General features: G+C 44.5%; 2 long non-coding RNA genes across 2 annotated transcripts; one reads left to right on the top strand and one right to left on the bottom strand.

Moving 5' to 3' along the window:
- On the bottom strand, positions 1-21,624 carry LOC116067857. Its single transcript, XR_004109322.1, has 5 exons — positions 21,527-21,624; positions 19,083-19,406; positions 11,144-11,420; positions 2,037-2,228; positions 1-132 (listed from the first exon to the last, which is right to left on the bottom strand). It is a non-coding gene; the product is annotated as an uncharacterized LOC116067857 (long non-coding RNA).
- Positions 20,392-24,073, top strand: LOC116067858. The gene is made up of 3 exons (XR_004109323.1): positions 20,392-20,512; positions 23,007-23,170; positions 23,735-24,073. It is a non-coding gene; the product is annotated as an uncharacterized LOC116067858 (long non-coding RNA).
- Positions 24,074-26,814: the final 2,741 nt, after the last annotated feature.

Raw genomic sequence — 26,814 nt, 5'->3', positions numbered from 1 at the left:
TTAGCTATCCAGCAAGTCTTTATTGTGATCCACTGTGTCCCAAGCACTTGGTAGGCATTAGAGATGGCAGATAAACAACACAGGACTCCGAACTCACAAAGCCTTCCTGGCTACTACAGCTGTCCCAGACTCCTGTATTGAACGCAGATGTAGCCATGTTTAGTTGAGACCGTGCCTTGAGAAATTGTTAGAGAACTAACCTCATCAACTGATTAATCCACTGATGAGGTCATAGCTGAATGGACTATTTGAATGTTTGCATTTAGTTATAGGAAGTAGATCACTGGTAGGGTCTTGCTCTTCTCCCTCTGTTTGCTTCCTGACTGGCATGGAGAAGTAGCTTCTTCCATCACATACTTCCACCATCATGAAGTAATTCCTTACCTATGACCCAGCACAATAGAGCCAGACAACCATGAATAAGCCTTTTGATTCTAAACAAACCTTTTCTTCTTTAGGTTTCTTTCCTCAGGTGTTTTGTTTTAGCAGTACACTAAATCCCTTACTATAGCGGAAGGACTTGGCAGCTAGGATAACTGGGGATATGGGATTGGGAAAAAGAGTAAGAGCAGAGGTGAATGGGGCTCAGCCTGCCCAGCCAGGAACTCAGCAGTCAGCCCAGTCTATTTTAGGCCTGGCTCTTCCCTTGGTAGGGTTCACAGTGGCCCATTGGGGATGAAACCAAATTGCTTTGCTGGTCAGAAGGGTTCCTGATAGTTCTGATCTGCAGCTCAGGCTAAGGGCCACTAGCAAGTGAAAAGGGTTGACAAATGCCTTTATATGACAGATTTCTGCCACCAAGTCTAGCATGTAGGGGGCGAAGCATCAGATGTCCACGAGGTCATATGGATCTAGTACTTTAGCATTTTTTGGAAGAACTTACAAGGAAGCCCTTGGCAACTGTACAGAGTCTAGCCCTGGGAGACAGGCCAGAAGTGGGACCGAGGAAACATCGTGCCTTCCCCAGCACAATAGTTGTTTGGGTTTATTTCAGACACTATTTTAATGATCTGGTTCAAATGCTTCAGACTGTTTTCAAGTTCATTACAAGTTCAAATTGGCTCAGTGGGTATTAAGGGTCTTATGCTGATGTTGGGGAAAATGGAAAATTACCTTGGCTTGGTTCATAAATCTAAGGAGAGATGAGGGGGTGGAAACTGACTTGGTTTGAGTGCAGTTTGGGCTTTTGCAGGTAAGCAAGTGGTTTTACTTCACTGATTCATAGGTTCAAGCCCCAGGGACAGCATTAATGAGCAACATCAGTCCAGTTGTCCTCCAGACTGGGAGGCTACAACAGCTCAATTGCCTGGACTCCCAAATTGAGGAGCATTCTGCAGAAGGTGAATAAGGTTCCCAGGAAAGAGAAAAACAACCTCCACCCCCCAGAGAACTCTCCTTAGTGACTGAGCAACTCCTGGGTCCCAGGAGCCTGGAGGATAAATGAAGCATGCTTACAAATGTCTCTTAGTGGAAGGTCAGTGGAGACAGTTACAAAATGGAGCCTAGAAATGCAAAAGGTGAAAACCAGGGGCCTGGGAACCCCAGAGGCTGACTTGGACAGATGACAAAAGAGAGTTGTGTGCTGACCTTCTGGTCCATTGACAACTGATCATGTTAGCAGGTGACTGACGACACCTTCCAGAGCCAGAGAGTGGTCCTTCAGAAAGGAGGATGAGCTGGAACCAGTCCCAGACAGGGATAGTGGACTTAAATTAAGTCTACCTTTCTCTCTTTCGTTATTAACTCTGGCTGCTCACTCTCTCCCCTCCTAAGGACTCCCTGCTGACCCAAGGGAGGATGCGCGCGCACGCGTGTATGTGTGTGTGTGTGTGTGTGTGTGTGTGCTGGGAAGGGCCATCAGGAAGACTTTCAGCAGGCTGAGAGCCATGGAGGCTGAAGGATTGCTTGTGCCTTGGTCCAGCCCTTTAGTGTGGCATAGAGGCACATTGGATGACAGAAATGTGCTGCCCCTCCTGTCTGAAGCTGCTTCACCCAATTCCCTCATTTTATAGTGAAGAGGATGGCCTTTGAGGTACCTGCTTCCATCTTGCTAATGTAGTTTCCACAGGTCTTGGAATTCTTGTCTGTGGTCTGTCTCCCCAGTGAGGACTTAAGAACCTAGAACCAGGAAGCAGGCACGGAATTGGGGGAGTTCTGTGGCTTCTTTGTTGTTTCATCTCAAAGACAGAGCAGGGCTGCAACTCTTAAAATGCTCAAAACTTGCTCAACTAAAGGAAACAAACAGATAAGAAAAGAATCTAGAGGTGGGTAAGGAGGAGGAACAGCCATCAATGTTTTAGGCAGGCAAAGGAAAAATAATCTGGGGTCCAAGCTGTTACAGTCACCTGGTTCAGCCCCCCAATGACATGGAGCCCAGAGAGAGAGAGGACTCGTGGGGAACTTAGGGAGCAGGTAGCAGGATATCTTATTAACTGCTAGAGGCATAGACAAGCAAAGAGGAAGGATGGGCCGCAGAGGAAGGGAAAGTGGGGGCTGTGTAAGAACATTTACAGATTGAAGAGGCACTGTGCTAAGATGATCTACTCTTGTAGCATGAGTCAACCTTCCAGAACCTTGGTCTTCTTATCTGTCCAATGGGATAAGAGGTCTGACTCAGGCTGTGATGAGAGTTAAAGAGAATGTGTGGGGTGGAGCTTGGATAGAGCCCAGTTTCCCTTTCAGAGACTATAACTCTAAGCCACCTACCTTAGGAACTTCCCACATCTTCACCATGCATAAACATCTTTCCTTGGAAAGTGACTTAAATAAGGAGATCGAGAAATGGTTTTGCTTGGAAATGCAGGGTGTCTTCTGGTGCATCTGATACAACACAGGTTGGACCTCGCATAAAAGTAGCTTCCAGCCTTCTTCATGGGTTGGCAACTCCAGAGGGAATTTTTACCATAAGCCCAGGGAAGGCTCCCACACTGGACTGCCACTGTGCCACTGATCTCAAGGCAGGCTGTGGTACCAGCCTTCAGAGAAGCAGCATGTGAGGAATTACCATCCTGTGCCTTTCATGTCATGGAAGCCAACATCCTTCTAAACTCAGGAGAAGCCAATGTCGCAGGCTGGAGGATGGCGAGGAAGTGTGTGTTTTCATTGAATAGAAAGCCTTGGAGAGAAGCTGGTGAGTAACTCTGGCAACCTGCCTGGGCCTGGCAAATGGCAACAAGCCCACGGTGTGAAAGCTGAAGACTTCATGGCTGCCTGGAAAAGGTTTCATCTTGCTCTCCAGCAGGTGGTCTAGGAGCTTCTTCTGCCTGGAACCACTGTTGGGTCAGATGTTCATGCTTTTGCTACCAATGGTATAAGCTGAAGCCAGGCCTTAAGTTTTCCAAAAAAAAAAAACCATTATGTGTCTGTAAATTCTCACTAAAACGACATGTCATTCCCAGGCTGAGTATTTAGAAATGTTTTCCAAAGTCATAAATGACTTCAATTATTCTAGCACCTCCCTGCTTGAAGAAACTTTCAGAGTACAAGAGGCCCCTCATCTTATTGGGTTGTCTTAGTCTTAAGATGGAAAGAGATGCTGTTGACCTAGCCTGGGTGAAGGTATACATCAAGGATGAGCAGGGAGTAGGGGAAACTGAGGTAAGAAACACATTGACTAACTAGATCAGAAAACAGATTGGGAAGGGTGTGAGTGGCCAAGGATAGAAACTAGGGACACCTGGGTCCTGAGGGGTCTGGGACTGGATGGTTGGCATATAAGAATGTAACCCTGCCTCTCAAGGTACAGCTTGTCACTCTTCTACTCCTCCAAGAACACCTATCCTGTCCCCTGATTGGTGGAAATTCTATTTGTTGTTTTCTTCTGACATGTGACCTCTTTGACCTTCCAGAATGTCAAACATGTAGTGGTTTGCCCCGCTTTTCAGTTGAAGTCCCAACACTACAACAACCAGGACACTGAGTGAAGACTTTGGGCCTGGTACTCCACCAATTTCAGTAGGTCTGATTTTGGACATGCTCTGCCTTAGCTTCCACCTCTATAAAACTGGAATCGCAATTGTGTCCTGTCATAAAGGCAGTGTGAGGGATCTAAGAGTGAATTCATGAGAAACATTCAGACTAGTACTATTACAAGGGGTCGATGCAATATGAGAGAAGACATGGCTGGCCAGTTTATTTGAGTGCATTTAAAGAGAAAAGTCACTATGCAAGTGAACACATCCAAGGACCCATCGACCACCTTAAGAGAAAGCCTGGCTGCTTGTCTCAGTGAAGTCTCTGAATGTGTATTTGCAGCAGACTTACCCTTGCCCAATTGGGTATGGCTAGAGTTTGGGGAAAGGAAAAATAGGATATGTCATAGTGCTGATAGAATTAAGGAAGGGTCTGTGGCTAAGGGCAGTCTTTTGAAGAAGGAGTGGGACCAGGCAGCCTATATTTTTATACCTTCTTTTGCTGTATACTCAGCAAAGGTGCAGGGAAGCCCTGAGCCAGCCAGCCAGCCACATCACATTTCCTCTAAACACATATACATGTTAGGTTATCTGTCATCTATCATCTATCTATCTATCTATCTATCTATCTATCTATCTATCTATCTATCTATCTATTTCTATCATCTATCTATCATATGTCTACCATAGATCTTTTATATATCTTCTTTCTATCTATCTATCTATCTATCTATCTATCTATCTATCTATCTATTTATCTATCTATCACCTATATATCATCTATCCACCTATCATCTATCATTTGTCTATTATCTATCACTGCTTCTGTAAATATCAGAAAGGGACCTAAATCAAAGTAGAATGATTTTTAGCTTTCATAAACTCCTTGAATCTCAGCAAAAGAAAAGACCACAGGAGTCTTCTTCTTCTTCTTCTTCTTCTTCTTCTTCTTCTTCTTCTTCTTCTTCTTCTTCTTCTTCTTCTTCTCCTTCTCCTTCTCCTTCTCCTTCTCCTTCTCCTTCTCTTTCTCCTTCTCCTTCTCTTTCTCCTCCTCCTCTTCCTCCTCCCCCTCTTCCTCCTCCTCATCCAAGATGCTTACCCATATTTCATGGCATCCCAGCCAAATCTCCACTACATGAGCATGTTCGTCCTTGTTTCCACCAGTGCAGCAGCAGCCAGGGAAATTCTTGAACCTGCAAACCTAAACCATCACACTGTTGCCAAAAAGAAGGGGTAGGTGACAACAGAGAAATGAAATAGTAATGTCCATCCTAGGGAGAGCATCCTTTCTGAAGAACACTGCTAGAGAAGGCTATATACTAAAAAACAAAGAAAGTACCTCCAGAAGTCAAATTCAAAGAAACAAGTCTCACCTGGCTGTTCTACCCAATGATCTTAATGCCATCCTCTAGAATAAGGAAGAAGAGCTCTGATACCAGTGAGAGCTTGGAGGTCAAGGGAAGCTAGATGTGACCCATTCTCTTACAGTAAAAATGTGCAAACTACTCAACCTTTCTGTTTCCTGCCTATAAAATGGGTGTTATCACACTCCCTACCTGCCATCATCATGAAGAAGGAGCTATAAATATGGACAGCAGCTCTTCTGGCATTTAAGGCTAGACTCTAACAGCAGGTTTTCTGCTTTCCAGGCTGAACAGCATCAACTTCTTTAGCCATTTCTGGATGGCATCACATCCAGCACCTGCCGATATAGTAGATTGTGGTGGTGTTTTTCCACTTGCCTACAATGTTTGTTTGTTTGTTTGTTTTTTGACAATGTACCTTGCTTTGCTTAGATTGAACCACCTCTCACTGAACATGGTTTGATAGACTGTCAGTCAAAGTTCACTGATCATCATTCACCAGACTAAGCAAACACCAGCAACAGTTGGGTCTCATTTGGCTGCACTGGAGATATGGCCCAGCTTTTCCACCTCCTTCTGTCCCTTCGACCCCCCACCCCTTCCCTTCCTTTCTTTTTTAGATTTCCAGAGATGGTATGAGGTACTAATAAATTCCATTTCTTTTACTAGAATGTTTACTCATTGTTTGTCATTGAAAAGCACTAAGGAAATCCACTCCAAATGGGAAACTTGGATCTGTGGAAAGCCATGAGTATCCCCATAAGTAAGGTCAAGGTGCTGTCTTGGGTCTTAAGAGTGAGAAAGCAGGCCAGGCAGTGGTGGTGTACTCTTTCAATAGAGAGACAGAAGCAGGCAGATCTCTGGGTTCCAGGATTGCCAGGGCTACACAGGGAAATCCTGTCTTGAAAAACAGAAAAGAAAAACAAAGAAGAAAGGAGGGAGAGAGAGAAAGAGAGAGAGAGAGAGGAGGGAATGAAGGAAGAAAAGAAAGAAGGAAAAGAGAAAGCATTATAAGCAAAAATTAAGCTGGGAGGACCTAGGAAGAAAACCCTATTAAAAGCCTCTGTGTGACTGAGGTGGTGGGATGGTAGGAAAGGGCTCTCCCAATGAGCCAGCTGGGCTGTATCCCCATCCATTTGACTCTGATAAATATAACTAGATTTGAGGGGACATGGGAAGGTTTTTCTAACTGGCAGATATCCCAGGTTTTGAGGGAAAAAAGAGAAAACAAATGCTAAAATTTGTTTCCTCAGAATGTTCTGGACTCAATCCAGGCACACCCATAAAAGAAAGTTGGCACTCACCCTCCAAAAATGGAGCTATGTATTTCTTCAAAATGCAACCATAATTCCTAATTGAATGTCTTTTTCAAAAATTCATGACATGAAAGACTGAATTATTAAGTAAATAAAATCATAAATGAGGACCATAACAGAGCTAATGGCCTCACTAAACAGCTTTCTATTGTGCTGGAGCTTTAAAACAACTCCCTGAAGGTCCAGTGTTGCTGTATCCACGTGTAAACTATTAGAATGCTCCCTTCCCCAGACAAAAAAGATGGGACCCTTTGCCCTTCAAATCTTACCCTTAGTGGACTGGATTTTTCTTCCAATTAAGACAACTCAACAGCACAACTTCCTTTTTCATGAGACAATCAAACTTGGAGATGACCTCCCTCCTTACCCGTGTCTCATTGGGCTGTCACTCAAGGTCCACTGGCATCAGTTTCTGCATCCCTGACAGCATCTAACAGCTCTGAGTCAGACCCCAACAAGACCCCAAAATCGGATTTTTACTCCTACCTAGTTTGATCAATGTTTTAGAAAGTTCAGCAGATTTCCTCTGCAATCTTTGTATTCTAAGCTGAACCTCACAAATTGGGGATGTTGGATGGCTTTATCTGCCTATTTTCTCCAACCATCATGTATTCAACAAATATCTAGATAGCCCAGCTCTATGTCTAATACCCAACAGGGTCAAAGGCATCCTGTGGCATATGGTAGATACCACCATGGCCCACTGGAAAGGAAGAATTAAGCAAAGAGAGTACACAGATAAAACAGGGAATACAAATTTGAACTTGTAGTGTGGAGGAAATAAAATGAGCCTAAAATACAGTTAGTTAAATTTGTGGGGACTTAAGAAGAGTCCTCATAGCAAAAGATGTTTAAGTTGGACTTTACAGCAAATGGGAACTGGACTGGCAAGGGGAGGAAAGCATGGGTAGGGCAAGTGTTCCCATCAAGAGGAAACAGAATAGAAAGCTCTTAGGAAGAAAGGATTTGGCCCACTGGAGCACAGATTGTAAACCAGTGTGCCTAGCCTAGAGGCTCTAGAGGTAGCCAAGCTGAGATGGAAAGGAATAGGAGGGAACTTCTAATGGACGTGGAATGGTGACTCAGTTAGGCTCGTTATGAACATGGAATGGTGTCTCAGCCAAGCTCTTGATTGGACATAGAGTGGTGGGTGACTCAGCCAGGCTCTTGATAAATATCGAATGGTGACTCAGCCAGGCTCTTGATTGGACATAGAGTGGTTACTCAGCCAGGCTTTTGATAGACATGAAATGGTGCCTCAGCTAGGCTCTTGATGGACATAGAATGGTGGCTCAGCTGTGTTCCTCAGATGGATATAGTCAGATTCCTCTGAGAAAGGAACCCCCACTACCCTTAAAGAATTGTTACTGGAAGACAGAGGTATAGTGTGAACTGTTGTGATCTGTAGTCTGGAAGTCAAGGTCCCAGCTCCTGCAGAAGCCCTCAGAAGGATATTATAGGGGTGTTATAGGAATAAAGTAGGTAAAGTGTGACTTTAAGTGTTGCATAAAGGAAGCACTCATTAATGGTGGTCTTCACTCTATCAATGACACTTTTCTTGTGTTTCAGTCTATAAGCTAAAACAAAACAATTGGTTCTATAGTCTGTCTGAGCTCTTTCTCATGCTTACCCCAAATGCCTGGCTGGTTTGCTTGGGTGGCTGGGCCATTCCTTGATCCTGGCATTGACCCAATATCAGCTTGGTCCTAAGGACCTTCACTGTTAGATTCATATGTTTGATTTTACCCACATGCAGCTCCTTGCTTGTGGGTCAAGAGTCTTTTCAGGAATCTAGCAGAAGCAGAAAGCACTCATTGCCAAGCCCATGGCCAGCACCCCAGCTCAGGCAGGCAGGCTTCCAGCCAGGGTGGTCTCTGACTCTCTCGTCCCAGGTGATTAGCCCATCAGTAGCTAAAAGACAGTTGGTCCTGCTCAGGAGAAACCAAGGCCTGATCAAAGGAGCTCCAGGTTTCCCCAGAAACAGGCTAACTCCAATGCTCCAGTTCTGAGCACCATGGTCATACATGAAGATAGGGCCTCTCCTTTAATATTTGATTCTAGTAGGCATTAGCTAACTACTAAAGGCTCTGTCAGGGTGTTCTATTTGGAACCTTCCAACATTTAGTGGAATAGGGGAAGCCTTGGCCCATATGGGGAAAGGGTATGAAATTATCTTCTTAGAATGGTTTACATGGCACAGTGTGAGAGGAAGGAGAAACAGCAAGGATGGGTTACCCAGAGTCCCTCAGGCTGAGAATTCTCCAAAACACAGAGGAGAGACAATGCTTCTACTGAGGTCATTTTTAAGAGCATTATTGAAGCATAATGTATCTACAAAGGATGGCAGGTATTTATGTGTACCATGTAATGACTCTGAAAGACAGGCACTCACGATACAGATACAACAATCGCCATCTCTCAAAGGGTTCTTTGCTTTCATTTTTCTGACTTTGTGTTGTGTGTGCACGCGAGTGTTTATGTGCAAAGAACACTTAACATGCAATTTATCTTCTTTACAGATTTTGAAGTAGACATCACAGCACTTGCTAGTAGTAGGCTATACCAGGCATCCAATTGTTCAGGTTTTTTTCTTTCTTTGTTTCTTTGGGAAGATTTTGTTTTGCTGTTAGCACTTGTTTGCCTGATTGATTTTGGTGCAAGAGATGGAATCCATGCATGCTGAGCAAGTATTCCACCCCACCCCGCCCTAGCCACACCCCAGCTGGTGGACTTTCAAGTCTTCAATAGGATACTAAGTTGACCTTGTAAGAGCTGCTGCAGGGGACAGCTTTCTCTGCTACAGCCTGGCAAATGGCTTCCTTTGTGTATTCCTGGCAGATTTGTCCTGTTACTGTGGTGTTCACCCAGCTGCATTTTATCTGTTCAGATGTCTCCCTTCCTTTAGGTGGCTAATTGAGAGCCGTATCGAGAGATGGCTTTCTTAACCAGGGCAGGCAGCCTCACTATTGTGTAAGCAGAGGTAGGGCTAACCTCAGCTTCTCTATGTCTGAATACTATTTTCTTGCCTATTATTTCCCATCCAAACAGTGGTCCTTGGTCTGATTGGCTCCTGGCTTCTGGTTCCTGGGAAGAAACTGGGTTTGAGAAGCTGGATGGCTATTATAGAACATAAGTCTGGAGTACACAGAGGCTTTGAGTCAAGGCTTTGTGTCCCTTCAGGAGAGACCCACATGCTCTTCACACAGTAGTAGATGGATCTCTGTCACTGCTAAGTATTTATCTCTACTTTGCACATTACTAAAAAAAGAGGTCCAAAGAGCTGGCACTCTATCCATTAGGAAGCACCGTCAGGAGAAGGTAGAATGGAGACATCTGTCTACACCTGGCAGTCCCCAAACTCCCAGGCCTGCCTGAATTACTTCCCTGCCCTCAGCCTGGGCCTCTCACTAGCACACAGGCATATTCATGTCTCTAGTCCCAACCACACCCCAATAGCCAGTCAAAAGACATCTGAAGCTTCTCCTATCAGGGACACTGCAGTGGCGGAGGGTCAGAGGAGGGCAGTTGTCTCTCTGCTCTCCTTGTCTGACACCTGCATAACTTTCTCTCTGCTCTGAAACTCATGGTGGTGCCATCTATCTCTCAGCCTGCAATGTGTGTTTGGAGTCCTGCAGGTAGCCAAGGCATACTTTGCAGACTATGGACCTATAGCCCCTGGTACAGGTCTCCTCTGACTCTATGGACTCCGTGGTAGAACTCTTGCTCGGCATGCATAAGACTCTACATTCAATTCACAATACTAAAGAGGACAAAAGAGATCCCCCACACCTGGCGCTGCCACCACCAGACCCAGATTCAGGGTTTGAGTTGGTCCACCCCACCCAACTCATCAACTTCTGGAGTGAATGTATGAAGGGGCCAGTCCTGCAGATCCATTGCTATAGGATCTCCATGACACAGGGCAGTAACAGGATATTCAAGAGAATTCCAAACGAGAATCCCATATTGATACTGTAACAGAAGCCAGAGGTCTCAAACCAGACCAATGACTCACTTCAATGAACATTTGCAAGAAAAGTTGTTTGGGCAAAAAAGTATAGTGAGTTTTTTGTTTGTTTTCTTTGGGCAAGGGGGTTGCAAGGGCAGAGGGCCAGGAGATGAGCAGGATCAGGGTGCATGATGTGATATGAAATTCACAAAGAATCAATGTAAAGTTAAAAAAAAAAAAAGACAAGAGAACTTCACTAAACCTGTTTAACAACGGGGGGTGAGGGGAGGGTGCTGGGGAAAGCAAGTATGGCTGTCTGCAGCCATTACAGGCATCTTCTAGGGAGAGTTATGGACATAGGAAACCCTTAGGAGGCAATGGGGACCATTACAGAGATTATCATTTACAATGCAAAGCTGGCTGGGTATGGTGGAGCACACTTTTAATCCCAGCACTTGAGAAGCAGAAGAAGGTAGGTCTTTGTGTCTTTAGAGCTAGCTTGATCTATGTAGCATGTTCCAAGTCAGCCAGGACTACATACTGAGACTCAGTTTCAGGAAAACAAATAAAATATAAGGTATACAAGACAATGAATTTACTTACCATCTGTTTACATCCCTGTGGCACAAAGGTGATGCATATCTAATAGAAGTCATACTTCAGATTCTGAATTTTGACCATTTCCTGGGCTAGGAACATGCAGTACAGCTTTCTGGAGATGCTGGACAGTGAGACACAGCTCCCAGTTGATCTCAAATCACCAGAGAAAACAAAACCTCCACAGTTGCTCCATAGTAAAGCTGGGCTTTTGGTAAAGTAGGTGTCTTCAAAGCATCTGGAGAAAATATCCTCAATTTGCTGTGAGTCCTCAGGATGTGGCCTATCATAAGTTGAACAGAAATTGCCCTTGCAGATAAAGCTGAATCACAAGCTAATATTTTATAAAAGCTTACCTTCAGGCTGTGGCTCCATAGGTGAGCCCCCCCCCATTTCATTTTTTTCTACATCTTTCAAACTTTATATGGTGAACTATTTAGGAATGGGTAGACATTCCATGATATTTTTTGAGAAAAATTTGGATGCTCAACACTATACATTAGAATCCTTTAATACAACATAAGCAAATACAAATAAAAGTATCCATGGTCCCTCTGCTCTCACAGCCTTATTGACTACAGAAAACCCTCTTTCTATGAGAAATGAAGATGTTAGTTTGAACAAAGACCAATTAAAATAGGAGCTGATTGAAAATTTTTTGGAAGTCTGTGCCAAATAACCCTAGTAGGCTATGAGTCAGGCCAGAGACCGTTCTCAGGACAATGCACTGGTTGCACGTTCTTAGCCATTGGTCAGGAAGCTGAGTCCTCAAGAGGAACAAGCTACATCCATCAGGCCAGGTCTTCCAGGGAGCCCTCTGCCTGGGTCCTGTGTAAGCTGAAGCTTTGGAGTCTTAGAGTCTTTGTTCTAGTCCACTGCCTCAAATGCATAGCTGTTGGGGTGTGTGGGTACCTGTGCCTCCTAGGAATAAAGGCAAAGAAGATGGAGGAAATAGGCCATGAAAGAGCTTGCACCATGGGTCCTTGGGACTTGTTCTGTTCACATGGAACCCTACAGAGACTGACTCCTCATTGCTCCAAGAGTAAATTTTAAATGTCTTCACTCCAAGAAGAGGGGTGGGGCATGCTGGTTATAATTAATTATTCCGCATTATGGAAGCTTCACATTGCACCCCATAAATACATACATTTATGTGTTATTATATAAATTCACCCCATTATATGTCCTACAACTACATATGATGACTGCCAATTAAAATTTTGAAAGAAAAAGAAATCTTGGTTTCAGATCCTAATTTATCTACTAATAACTTGAATTCTGTAATCCTTCCTTGGATATGTCACTCCTTTTTTTAGTCATCCTAAAGGCTAAGGCATCTTTGTTTGTTGGTTTGATATCTGAATATCACTATGATGGGACGAGAGAATCTTGTTCAACAGGGGAAGGATGAGAACACAATTTCCAAGGAGACAGAGAAGCTTATACAGGCCCTTATGGTCTTCATGGTGCTGGTTGCTATCGTAACAATTTCAAATGATGGTCCTAGCTCCTAGTCTGTTCTACCTAGACCCCTCCTCTCCCATCTTGGCTCTGTTTCTCTAAACCCTAGCTATCCTTGAGGACTGGCTCAGTTCTCCCTCCTCTAAGACCTCCTCTAAGTCCTCTGGACTTGAGAAGTGACTTAAGAACACTGGCTTCATTTTATCTTAGTGAAGCTATAGCCCTCAAGAGGAACACAATTGACTAATGGTCATCCAACAGGTCCTTTAGTAAGAGGAAAAGCTAAACCTCAGAGCCCGTTGGAGTATCTGACATACAGTGTGTTCTCTGGATGCTCTGATGAGGCCCCCATCATTGGGGTAGGCACATTCACCTTGTCCAAGCTACTGGGAATCACTAATCAGAGACAAGTAAGAGATCCTTTCTAGGGATCTGGGGATACATCCTCAGCTCAAGAGACCTGCTTACCCAGCACCTTGCTTTTTCCATGGCCAAAGACTGGAATGGCCAAGGTCATTCACTCTCTTCTCTCTAATTGGAATGTTTCTAAAGGCCTCCCCTGTTTCCAGATAGCTGGCCAACATTAACTTCCTTCCCAAGCCCTGGCTGCCATCTTCAATTATTTACAGATGTGCCTCTCAAGAGCAATCCCAAGCACATTTCTACGGGCTCCCATCTTAAGAGTCTGCTGCAGAGCCCAAAGGGAGACTCATAGGTATATCTGCAAGTATCAGCAAATATGACAATGTGCTCAACAAGTTCTGATTACAAACATGCTTTTGAAAGATCAGCAGACCTTGGGTGCAATCCATTGTTGGAACCTGTGCCCACCTCTCTCACAAGGACCTCACATGTACAGGAAAGATGGTATGATATTGCTTGTCTCATAGATGGGAAAACACATGCATATGTGCTTATTGCTATGGTTTCCACAGCTCATTAGCAAATGGGGAAGTTAGGGGGTCTGGTCAAAGGCTTGCAGGATGAGGTCAACTGGAATCATGTGCTTGGTTGTTGCTCTATGTGTGCACTGCCTTTCTTGAAGAGCCGTGCCATCCCTGTATTGTGATACACACTTAGTAAACACTGGAACTCCTTTGATTTACAGGAGGCTTGATAACCAAGCTGAAGTCAGGCTAGTCCTGTGACTTGCACAGCCAGTCCTGAGGGACTGTGTGGTTTGAGCTAAGAACTTCTCCTCTTCAGACAGCTTGGTGCTGTTTACCTGCAGGCATTTAAAGGTCAGGGCAGTAATATTAAGCCATGGACTTATCACTTCTGCTGGAATCACTGACTTTATGTAAGCAGTGTGTGTGTGTGTGTGTGTGTATTTCCTCCCAAAAGTCTCTGCCTTAAGGATCTTCTATTCATGTCTCTGAGGAAATGCAAGACTGCTCTGCCATCAGATTCCTGATATCCTGACTCCTTTAGCTGAGTAAATAGTCCAGTCTGGCAGTGGATTTTGGTCTTGCTTTATACCACTGACTACTTATTTCAAGTGAGTATTGACTCTGTTGGTAGGCCAAGCTCCCTCTCTGGTGGGCAAAGAACTAAAACCCACACTCAGAAGTACATAGCCTCTAGCACTGCTGGACATGAGACAGGCTTGATGACAGCTGGTGATGGGGTATGGGGGTTGACCCTACTTCCTTCTCTTGTTCCATCATAGTGATATTCAGATATCAAACAAACAAACAAAGATGCCCTAGCCTTTAGGATGACAAAAAAAAAAAAAGAGAGAGAGACACATCCAAGGAAGGATTACAGAATTCAAGTTATTAGTAGATAACTTAGACACCCTGCCACAGTCACCACAGTGCAAATTCTGGATGGTAGCACGGCATGAATAATGGAGAGGAGCAGGCAGGAGTGAGCCTAACATACACACACACACACACACACACACACACACACACACACACACACCCCTGCCCCTCCCCTCCCCCACTCCTGGAAGCAGGTGCTGGAATGACCTGGAAGATTGTTTGAAACACAACAAAACATCACTAGAGGATGCAGCAAAACCAGTCATCAGCCTGGCCAAATCACAATGCCAGCGTCTCACTGGACAAGCCTTGGAGTTCTCCACTGACAGCACTGGGGGCTTGGCACTACATTCGGGCCCAAAGTTGATGCCAGCTCTGGCTTTCTGACTCATCTCATATTCCAGCCTTGAGACTTCTTCCTGTTCCCCCTTTCACACTCGCACAGGGATTTCTGGTTCTGAGCATGCTGACAAATGCACCCATGTGTGTGTACATGGTCATGAACCACCAGCATGCAGAACATTCCCATCATCTTAAAACATTCCTTAATGCCAGGCACAGGGGCACACACATGTCAAACCAACATTCTAGGTAGCTGAGGCAGTAGGATCATGAGTTCCAGGCCAGCCTGGGCTGTATATTAATACTGTGTCTCAAAAATCAATTCCTTCCTGATAAAAATCAATCCCCCAATACACAGCTGTCCAAAATGTAGGTTATCCTGACATGAGAGCAAAATACACAAGGCAAAAACTGGCAGAGATGAGAGGAGAAATCCACAGTTATAGGTTAGCTCAGAAATCCACAGCTGTAGGTTAGCTCTCTCAATAATTAGTAAACAAATAGACAGACAACCCATAAAGACACAAAGTACTTGCAAAGCAGCCTCAGTCAGCTTGAGTGGCTGACATTTATAGACCAGAGTACAATGTTATAGTCTTTCAAATATTCACCAAGGCAGTCATATGCCAGGTCATGAAAAAAAAAAAAAGCTTCAGAAAACTCAAATGGATTTAAATCATATCATGTTTGCAGCACAATCACAAGAAAACAAATTTAAAATAATTATTGAATAAATATTTTGAAAATGCACAAATATTTGGAAACTAAGCAGTATCCTCTAAAGTGTTTATGAATCAAAATTTAAAACTCAAAAGGGGAGGCAGAAAGTGCATCTGAAGTAAATTATAGTGAAAATGTAATGTCAGGCTTTGTATGATGCTGTTAAAGTGGGGCTCAGAAGGAAATTCACATTCCTAATGTCTGTATTAGGAAAGAAGACAAATTGTACATCACCAAAACTATCACTTGTTTTAAAAGACAAATTTGATAAATCTTTAGTGAAGATAGAGAGAAAGAGGTGCTAGTAGAAAGAGGAAAGAGACAGAGACAGAGACACAGACAGAGACAGAGAGACAGAGATAGAGAGGGGGAGGCAGAGAGAAGGTATATGAATCCTACCAATCAAACATGCCAGAAGAGAGCTACTATAGATCCTATAGAAAGGAAATAAGAAAATATTATTGGAAAATATGTAACAAATCTAAAAGCACAGAAACAACCAAGGAATGGGAACACACACTTGTAGTCCAAGTACCTAGGAAGATACATGTTCACTGTTAGCTTTAGCTATAATGTGAAAGTCGTTCAAGAACAAAGTAGAAATAAACTAATAGTGGAATCCCACAGATTCCTTGAAAGGTGAGAATCCTCAAAATGTAGGGCTGAGGAGATGGCTCAGTAGTTAAGAGCTCTGGCTGCTCTTCCAGAGGGCCCAACTTTGGTTCCTAGCACCTACATGCAGGCTCACAACCATCTGTAACTCCAGTTCCAGAAGATCTGACACCTTCCCCAGATGTACTGCCTGCATGTGATGATACATAGGCACACATGTAGGTAAAATACCCACACACAGAGAGAAGTAAATAAAATCTCAAAAAAATTCGGAATTCATGGAAAAAGAAATATAAAATGAGGATAATTTATTTAACAATGAAAACTTTCCCACAAGCCAGTTGTGGTAGCTTACACCTGTAATCCTAGGTATTTGGGAGGCCAAAGGAGGAGGGTCATGTTGAGTTTGAGGCTAGTTTGGTTTGCATAGCAAGTTTAAGGCCAGTCTAAACTACAGAGTGAGACCCTGTCTTAAAAACAAAACAAAACAGAAACAAAAATGAAATCCCCAAACAAACAAACAAAATGAACTTTCACACAAAGCTGTAAGTTCAGTACTTATAGTTAACTCGACAGATCCTAATGCCACTTACAAGGAATTGCCTAGATCAAATGGGTCTGTGGCCATATCTGATTGGTTAATGCTTGATGTGGGAGGACCTAGCACACTGAGGGTGGAACAATCCCTAGGCAGGTAGGCCTGAACTGTATAAAAAAAAGACTAGAAAAGTGTTGGTATGGGAGCAAGCTAGAGAGGGGGCATGTGAGCAGTGTGCTTCCTGGCTTCTCAGTGATGGATTGTGCCTGGGAAGCATAAGCCAAATAAGCCTTTTCCTCCTCCTTACATTGCTTTTGGTGTTTATCACAGCAACAGAGAGCACACTAAGCTACCCAGACAGCTTAATTATGTATCAAAATTATAACAATCATATGCAAACTCCCAAAAGTAGAGGCAGAAGTACCTGTCCCCAAGTCTTTCTGTAAAGATGGTGTACCTACAATACCAAGACATGACAAAGATAGAACAATATGACAAAGAATTACAACTACAGAGCAATAGTCTCATGTGCTTATACAGACTCATGGAAGGTGGATGTTTCAGAAATGTTTTCACTCATCGCATATGTATGTGCATACACACATATGTATATGGATACATGTGTATATACACACGTATTTATATACATATATAGACACTATATGTTTATATTAGTTAGTTAGTTTTCTGTTGTGATAAAACACCATGACCACCATGGTAACTTCCTGGAGAAAGAGTTTATTTTGGTCCGCAGTTCCAGAGGGATGAGAATCCATAATGGGGAGGCAACACGAAAGCAAGGAGCAGTCACGGTGGCTGGCGCAGGAAGCTGAGAGGTCTCACTTGGAACTGTAACCGCGGAGTAGAGAAGGAAATCTGGAGATAGGTGAGGATAGTAGTCTCAAAGCCCACCCACAAGGCAAGGCTGAAACATCTAAACCACCACCCCCAACGATGCCACTAACTGGAGACTAAGTGTTCAAGTGTCAAAGACTATGGAGGATGCTTGTCATTTAAACCACTACAATAAATGGAGGGAAGAGAAGGGAAAAGAAGAGAGTGGAGAAAGGAAAGCCCTTTCAGATGGTCTCAACGGAAAGTGAGATTTAGTGATGGGGAGAAACCCTGAGTAGAGCACCAGCACACATGTGGAGCACCAGCACACATGTGGAGCACTAGCATGCAGGTAGAGCACCAGCACACATGTGGAGCACCAGCACACATGTGGAACACCAGCACACATGTGGAGCACCAGCATACATGTGGAGCACCAGCATACATGTGGAGCACCAGCATACATGTGGAGCACTAGCATACATGTGGAGCACCAGCATACATGTGGAGCACCAGCACACATGTGGAGCACCAGCATACATGTGGAGCACCAGCACACATGTGGAGCACCAGCACACATGTGGAGCACTAGCATGCAGGTAGAGCACCAGCACACATGTTGATGTGTTAGAATGGCGGCTCACGTCAGGACACACCACACGCTAGGCCCCAAAAGTTCCATGTATAAGAGGTTTAATTGAGAGGGAGAGAGGGTATAGTAGCGGAAAGAGAAAGGGGGAGAGAGAGGGAGCAAGGGAGGAGCGTTCCCCTTATATATTGGGTTCTGACGTAGTGGTCGCAGGTAAAGGTGGGATGTGAGCACAATGGATTCTGGGAATATGGCAGCTATTGCCCTGGCAACAGGTCTGTGAGGCCCGCCTACGTGACGTCACGGGCTTCAGAGGTCCTAACACATGTAGAACACCAGCACACATGTAGAGCACCAGCACACATATGGAACACCAGCACATACAAGAGGCCCAGAATGCAGATTCCCAGAACCCATATGTAGTACAACTCATTTTAAGCTTATCTCTGACTAGCTTACAAATAAATGAGATCAGACTATGGTTACTTTATTTGGCTTTGACACTTACTGGGGAGGGGGACTAACCCTTAATCTACCCTTCCAAGTGCTGGCCTGGCTACCTCACCAATGGTATACCCTAAATATTTGTTATTTTTCCTGCCCATGTCCTCATACCTGTCCCCAAGTCTTTCTGTAAAGATGGTGCACCTACAATACCAAGGCATGACAAAGATAGAACAATATGACATAGAATTACAACTACAGAGCAATAGTCTCATGTGCTTATACAGACTCATGGAAGGTGGATGTTTCAGAAATGTTTTTACTCATCTCGTATAAGTAAAACATATGTTTTTACTCATCCTTTTTTCCCTCTTCTCCTCTGGGTCTCTCTCACTCTTCTCTCTTCTCTACCTCCAACCAGGTAACTCAAGCCCACCTACCTCTAATCCCTCCAGTAACTGTCTGTAGCCAATTTTATTTAACCAATGGTTTTAAATCAAGGAACAAGGTTTGCACAACAAAGATTTGTAAACATGAAAAGTCACTTGTAGGCCTAGACCGTCCAGTATAGAATTTAACATTACAATACATCGTAGTAACATTACAAACCTCAACACCCATATAATGGCAGGCACTTACCTGCAATTCTGGTTCTCAGGTAAGGGAGCCCCCAAGAAAGGATGGCTGGCTCCACTAGCCAAATTGTTGAACTCTGGGTTTAAGTGAGAAACCTTTCCTTGAGATGTGTGGTTGAGGCAGGGGACCTAATGGGTAACACTGTGTTAGGAGCATTAGTGACATGGAGTCCTCATGTGGCTCACTTTGTCATCTTCTGTGGCCTCTCCAGCAAACCTAGCTTCCTTTCGGCTGCTAGATGCAATCTTCTTCAAAATGGGCCTGCAGTGATGGTTTGTGTGACTGAAGACCACATTCAGGAAAAGACTCTGGGAGGACTGCAGGAATCTGTGGGTCATCCCAATCCATTAGCTTTAAAGAGAGAAAGGGGAAAAAGGTACTCCCATTTCCAGGGGTACTCCCCACCCCTGGGAACTTGAAGGAGACTGAATGTGGGACTAACTGGCTGGATGACTCTCGCAGCATCTTCCAGGAGCCCAGCTTCAGGATGTATGTAGCAGCTCTAAGTCTAAACCCAAGCCACACAGGGCTGCCTGCCTGTCAGAGCTTTCATATTGTCTCTGCTCCCAAAACACAGAGAAAATGATCAAATCCAGACCCCAGACTTAAACATGCTAGGCCCAAATGGACAATCCTCAGAGGACACCAGCTGAGCATATGCAGCCATAGAAAGAAAGTGCCCAGGAGGGCTGGCTCCAGTGTCCAGGCCATTATGATCCAGATCCTACCCTCCTCTTTTTTTTTCAAGAACTCCTATTAAATGAAGACCCTCTGCTAAGAGCATGTATCTCACTTGGGGGTGTCTTACTCGGTTGGCTTTGTCATATTCCTAAAGCCCTAGGTAAAATCTCCCTTGGTGGGAAAAGTTTTCATTAATTTATATGACAAATTTTACTCTCTCTTAAGTATGTGCTTGTTCTGGACCAGAAGCCTTTAGAGATCCAGGGTGATGAAGGCAGGGGGCACACAGTCAACAGAGATCCAGGGTGAAGAAGAGAAGGGGCTTCAAATAGTGGACTACACTACAACAACTGCTTAAGAGGCAGCCTTACACACAATGGTATGAAGAGAATTTTCAAGGTAGATTGATAATTTCTGAGCAATAATGAGCAAACAATATGGATCATATCTTATTCGTGTTCCAGGGAGAGAATGGAAGATGGAGGCAGAAGGAGCCACAGTGAGAGAGACAGACAAACGCTCATGTTTACATCAATTCTGAAAGACTATGACAGCACAATGGTGGGTGAGGTTGCAGATAAGAGTAGCAAGGTTCTTCATACCAGGAATATTTTCATCATATAGTATTTTGTATCATTTAAAAAAAAAACTATCTTAATGTGGTACCCTATCTTTCTCCAAAATAGAATACTTTATTAAAGAGAAAAAAGGTAAAAGGTAAAGAAGAGAGAAGGATTGCTGTCCCATAATCAGTAAGTGCCATTATAGCTATTTTCAGCTGTCAACTTGTCACACAGCCCAGAACCACATGAGAAAAGGAAACCTCAGTTGGGGCATTGCTTAGCCCTCATTGGCCTACGGTCATGTGTGAGGCAGTTTCTTAACTGCTAAGTGATATAGGAATGCCCAGCCCACTGTGAGCAGAACCATCCCTAGGCAGATGAGCCTGGGCTCTCTAAGAAAGATAGCTGAGCAGACCAGAATGAGCCAGCAAGTTGTGTTCTTCCTAGGTATTTGAATTCCTGCCCTTACTTCGCTCAGTGATTGACTGTGATGTGGAAACATAAACCTTTTCATCCTCCAAGTTGGTTTTGGTATTTTATCACAGCAACAAAAAGCAGTCTAGGAGAGTAAGCAACATAGTAAACGATACAATGTTTGTGCAGCTGCTAGGGTTCTTGAGAGAAGCCACTACACTTGGGCGGACAAGACAAGATACTCTTACTGAGGAGATATATTGATTAACCCTTAAAAGACAGTATTCAACTCTGAAACATTTTTCAAAATACCTGGCATTGTGATACGTGACTGTAATCTCAGCACTCAGGAACAGAGGCAGGAGAATTGGAGGTTTAAGGTCAGCCTGAACTACATAGTGAATGAAACCTTGTCTCACAAAACAAACAAATACAGAGAGCGTTGTGGAGAGATTTCATGGGTCTAGTGTGGTCTCCGGGGAAAGGTCAAGGCTGAGACCAGATTTGTCTCCCATGGAGATGCAGCTATCAGGGGAAGTACTGAGCCAGGGCCAAAAACCCAACCCCAGGAGGTGCAGGTAAATGTAGTGTTGAAGAATTATTTAATTATCATTACTGCCTGTCTGCCCATTCCAGATTGCCAGCATGTGAAAGACGGGCAAGGCCTCTTTGGCCTTGATACCTTTGGGTCATCTTAAAAAGCCTCATTTCTGTCAGGGGAGATGAAATTTCTAAGTTGGAATTGCCCAATGCACCACCCTCTTCCTCCCACCCCCATTCCTGAGCCACCTCTCAGAGTGAGAATTCTTTAAGAGGAGACGAGGTCCTCACTGACATCTCTGTAGAGAGCTCTGTCAAAATCCTGCACTTGCCCAGTGTCCTTTCCTTGGCCACCCGTAACCAAGGAAACGAGATTCTATGGTAACAGGGAGGAGAGGAAGAGAGGCCTCTAGAGCCCTTTCTTGCATTCTTTCTCTCCTCTCTTGGAATCAAGGCAGTTGCAGGGCAGAGAGAACATCTGTTAGGGCGGGGGACCCTGCTCTCACTCTCTAGGGGGAAGAAACCAATCAAGGCACATGCATGGTTTAGTGGTTAACGCCCACTTACAACCTGAAGAGGCTGGTGTGTCAGGGACCCCTAACTATGGCTGCCCAGGTGGAAGAGCCCAGTTCCCTCCAGGATCTATAACACGATGTCTCAAAAACCTCACTGTAAAGGAGGTAGACATTTTTCTTTAAATCCTATATAAGCAAAGCTCCAAACCCTGAAAAGTACCCTGTATGAAAGAATTGCACCTTTTTTGGTCTTTGTTGATGCCGAGTTAGGCTTAGCTTTTCCCTGTCTTTCTGCCTACAACCTCCTCCTCTCATTAGCCTGTCCAGCCAGCTCTTTGGGTCTCTGCTTCTCCAGCACCCTGCTTCAGTAGATTTCTCCTGAGAGCTGCCTTCCTGCCTCTTTCTGACCTAGCTCACCTGCCACTCTCAGGATGGAGTAGTTTCAGAATAAAGACTGTTTCTGGGGCCAGAGTCCAGGTCCACCCAGGCTGACTGCAATCCCCTCCATGCAGAACACTGTTCCTTCCTTCCTGTGACTTCAGTGTAGACAGGTAGGCTGGGCAAAAGACCTCCTGGCAGGACAAAGGAGACCTTCCTGGAGGAAGTCAGAGCATTATAAATCATGAACCATGTGGTGATGTCATAAATAATAAATTAGGTAGGGCTTAGCGCAAGTGCAAGGACTGCTTTCTTTGTGATCTTTTGTTTGCTGGATCTTGTTTAATGTTCCTGAGATTTCTTGTGAGTTTAAAAACATCATCGTTTATTTCTTCTCTTAAATGGGTATCGAAAGGATCTGTCCTACCAGCCCAAGCTGTCTCCTTCTTTCAGAATAGCAAGGCACTGCTTGGTTTTAACGTTTGTTTGCTTTGTTTGCGACAGCTGACTTTGTAGTCAGCTAGCCTAAGACTCAAAATCCACCAAGCTATGAACCAGCACACCTTGCTAAGAGTTGTTCTGGTTGTTTTTCTTTGTAGACCATGCTAAGCTCATGTTACTAGGAGGAGCACTTCTGAAGATTCCTGTGTTCTGATCATGCCCACCAGGCTCAATACCACTATTTTGATCATGATTACGCACACACACACATACACACACACACACAAACAGAAAATTAAAAAAAGAAATACAACCTCTGGTGGACAGTGGTTCTGTGTGAATCCACTCAATCATTTCAAGTGACCTAGATCTTCCTTGGTTCCTTGGTCCCACAGGTCAAGTTTCACACGCACATATCTCAAATGCAAGGATTAACAGAAGGACAATGGCGGGAGAGTCTCATCCTCACGATGTTTGCATCCTATTGAAATGAGGGTCCAAATGCTACCAGCCTCCACAGCAGGCATGCGGCTCAAGCAGCAGAGATGCTTTGTGTCAGGTATCCTGAGGCTAAGGACTGGCCTGTACAGCAGGCTGGCTCTCTAGGAAGTCATGCTGCTCCTGCTCTTCTCCAGCTTTAGCAGCTGGCTGGCTCTCCTCACATTTCTGTGCTACAGCACATGGCCCACCAAAGCCTTCCCCTTCCCACAGTAGAGGCCTGTCTCTATCTCCAAATTCCCTCTTTTATTATGGGTTATATTAGATCCGGGCCCACCCCAATCTCATTTCAATTCTAAATTGGGTTATGCTCACAGGTTAAGACTTAGGAAGGTTTGGGGATATACAATTTAAAACTGAGGCCTATGGTAGAGGAGCTAGCAAGCAGATGGGAAGCTTCTTCAGGGTAGGTTGACAGGCAGCTCAGAGAAGCAGGGAGGGGTCCCCTGGCCATGGATGCCTGCTCTAGGGATGGGAGACTCTCCTCTGAAGATGGAGACAACAACTCTCTGCCTGCCGCTGGTCTTAGGTAGCTGCTGGTTCTGAGAAGTCTCTGCTTATCAAAGTAGTTCCGAATCGTCTTTTACTCTGTGGTTCTAAACACACTCTGTGTGGTTGTTTCTAGAAAAGAACCTGGTGCTGTGGATAGCAGGAAACCTCTGCACTGATGCAGTGAATCCACTGAGCTGTTCCTGGAAAAACAAAGGAAGAGCAAGGACACACCCTCCTCCCATCTGATTTTGAAAGCCACGTAGTGATGTTTGTTTCCTAAACAAGAATCGAATGTTTGTCACTTGCACTACTTAATTATGACCAGAGAGATTTGCTACCATTACACATTCTGTCCATGGTGCTTATTTAATTTTGGTATTAAAGAGACAGGACTATCCAGTCACCAAGTAACAAGTGTTAAACCTCAATAAATAGCATTTTAGTAATCAGTTTCTGAAATGCACAGATCACCGCTCCCTGCTCATTCTCTAAGAGAAACATTTTAATTATCTATTGACACGTATCGCACATGGAACAACCTTCTTTTTAGAAGATAAATGGGCTTATAGGCGAGCTGGGTTAATTAAAAGCCAGTGGAGTATTACAAGTGTATTTACTGGGGAATGTTCACTGTAGGAGGGGAGGGAACAGCTCTTAACAGTTGTCAGAATTCTGTGAATGTATTGTTTAATAACCACTTGGCACTTAATTATTTCAGGGTGGTGATCGCTTAAATCTAAACTAAGTACTGTTCCAGTTACCTCTTCTAAATGGCTCCTTCTCAGTGGGGTTGGTTTTCCAGGTCAGACCACACTAAGTGGTAATGCAGGCACTTGGACCAGAGGAGCTCATGGCCATGGGCCTGCCCCAGACTAGTTCTTTTTTTAATGATGAGTGAAGAGGAAAAGTTCAAGTTCAATTCTACAGGTAAAGGGAAAATCTGGAAAGGTCTATCAGCAAAATGGCTCATGTTTCTGGAGGCTCCAGCATAGCTTCAGATAAGGGTCACACATCATGACTGAGTATTCAGCAGAGCCAATCCTCATCAACCAGAAAGCAGAAGAAGAATGAGAGGCCAGGTTCTCACAGTCCCCAATGACTTAAGAATGTCTCCTTAGGCCCATGTCCTGACAACCTCACTGTCTCCAATATCACCATTCTGAGGACCAAACCTTTAAGACAGACCTTTAGGGGATATTCTTCCAGATGTGAGCAACCTCCTTCTACTTTTCCAGACATAGCTTTTTCCCTAACCAACTTGTATCTCTAAGACCCATTCTATGTCTCACCAGCTCTTTCTTCTGCCTCAAGAACTACAGCCATGAGTGAACTTGGCACCACAGGAAACATTAGCAAAAAGCACCGACCAGCCTGGGATGAATACACAACACAGCCAGCAGTCAGCTCCTGTTGTTTGAAGTTATGGGACCTAGGAGATGTTTGCTACACCAGCATAATGAAGCCTAACCTGACCCCTGTGTTCTGCAAGTTCAACTCCAGAGATAAGGGGAATTCTGGAAAGGTCTGTCACCAAAGTGTCTCCAGCATAGTCGCAGATAAGGGTCACACATTATGACAGAGTATTTGGCAGAGCAAATTTGCAGTCAGAGAAGCAGCCTATGTGAACACGTAACAGTGCATCAGTGGACCTCTCCACCCAACCCCTGCACCTCCCATAATAGTATCAGGACATGAGAAATAACACAGCAGGCTTCTGAGGAATCTTAAGAACTTCTCCTTAGGTGGTAAGAAGACCCAACCCTAGGCTTGCCCGTGTGTGGCCAGGTTCCTACTCAGACCCACCACAGCGTACTGGCCTGTTACTATTACTCGGAAGAACTTTTAAAAGGGGTTGGAGAGAATCACAGAAGTAGGAGCCACTGAACAAACATTGTGTGTGTGCCGATGCCTGTGCGCATGTGTGCATATGCGCGCACGTATTCGTGTTGGCCTTCCCACCATTCGTTCCCTTTCTGCCTCTGACAAAGGCACACCAATTTTCCTTAAAGTGCCTACCTCTACCTGCACTGGTATGTCCTCTAGTGTTGGCTAGCATGGATACATCCTCAGTTCTAAGGAAGGATCTAATGTCTCAAGCCCATGAAGTAACATAAGAACAGAATCAAAAATAGTGCCTAAACCTCTCACCTTTGGCCTCACTCATCCCTTCAAAACTATGTGGTGACTCCTGCTGTGACCTCCACCCCCCAACAGTCTGGGAGAAAAGGGAAAACTGATGGAGACTCTCAGCACACACAGGAACTGGTCTTACACTTGTCACAACAGTTGCTTGTCCTTTACTCCTCAACCCTTCCCTGGCGTCCTCTCTATCTAGACACACACCCCAGAAGCACCTTTTCAAACCTTTAGCAACCCTTCCTGCTTGTTCTGAGCTCTCTCTGGCACAGCCCTCAGCACCTGGAGATAAGTGTGACAAGCCACACAAAGGAATAGCCAGTTAGGGCTGAGGGCTCTGACTAGGAGTGGCAGGAGGAGATGCACAGAGTCCCACAAATCCCACCAATGTGAAGGCCCCGATAAGGATCCTCTTCCGTGACCACAGCTCTGACCAGATGCTAAGCTGTAGCCCCCCACCTCTAGGGAAGGAAGTGAGAGGCCTTAGCTGCTTGGTTATGAGCAGAGTCCTTGGGAGCCACAGGACAAGGACAAGCAAGGAGCTGATTGCATTGCCCTTGGCAACCACACGTCCCAGCAGGTGAAGTCAATACAGCAAGCTCTGGGATGTGGCTTCCTGAAGCTTTGTTAAAGCTAAAGAAATCTATAATGTTCCCAGGAACAACCAATCTTTCCCCAGAAAACATGAGTCCCCTCCCATCTGTGGGCAGCTTAAAGGGTCCCAGAGACCAAGCTCAGGGGTGTTATTAAGGCTCAGATCCCAGAACAACAGCCTATAAGGGACAGGGTACTTTTCATATTTGCTTACTTCTCCTGCATTAGCACCTCTTGCCCCAGTCTTCCAATAGACTCCAAAGAAAATGTAGGTATTTTTGTCTCTCCAGCCTCACAAAACAATGGCAACTACTGTTAATTGCACTTTTATAATATGCTAGTGTGTCTGGAAAGTGCTTGGCAGATATTAACTCATTTGAACCTGAGAAGACCCCACCCCATGGAGAAGATGCTATCAGCTATCAACACTGCCATTTTTGGCTGAGGAATCATGGTCAGAGAGCATTTAAATAATTTGCCCAG

This window comes from Mastomys coucha, unplaced genomic scaffold (assembly GCF_008632895.1).
Source record: "Mastomys coucha isolate ucsf_1 unplaced genomic scaffold, UCSF_Mcou_1 pScaffold22, whole genome shotgun sequence".
Taxonomy (NCBI): Eukaryota; Metazoa; Chordata; class Mammalia; order Rodentia; family Muridae; genus Mastomys; species Mastomys coucha.
This window is presented reverse-complemented; position numbering and strand designations above follow the sequence as displayed.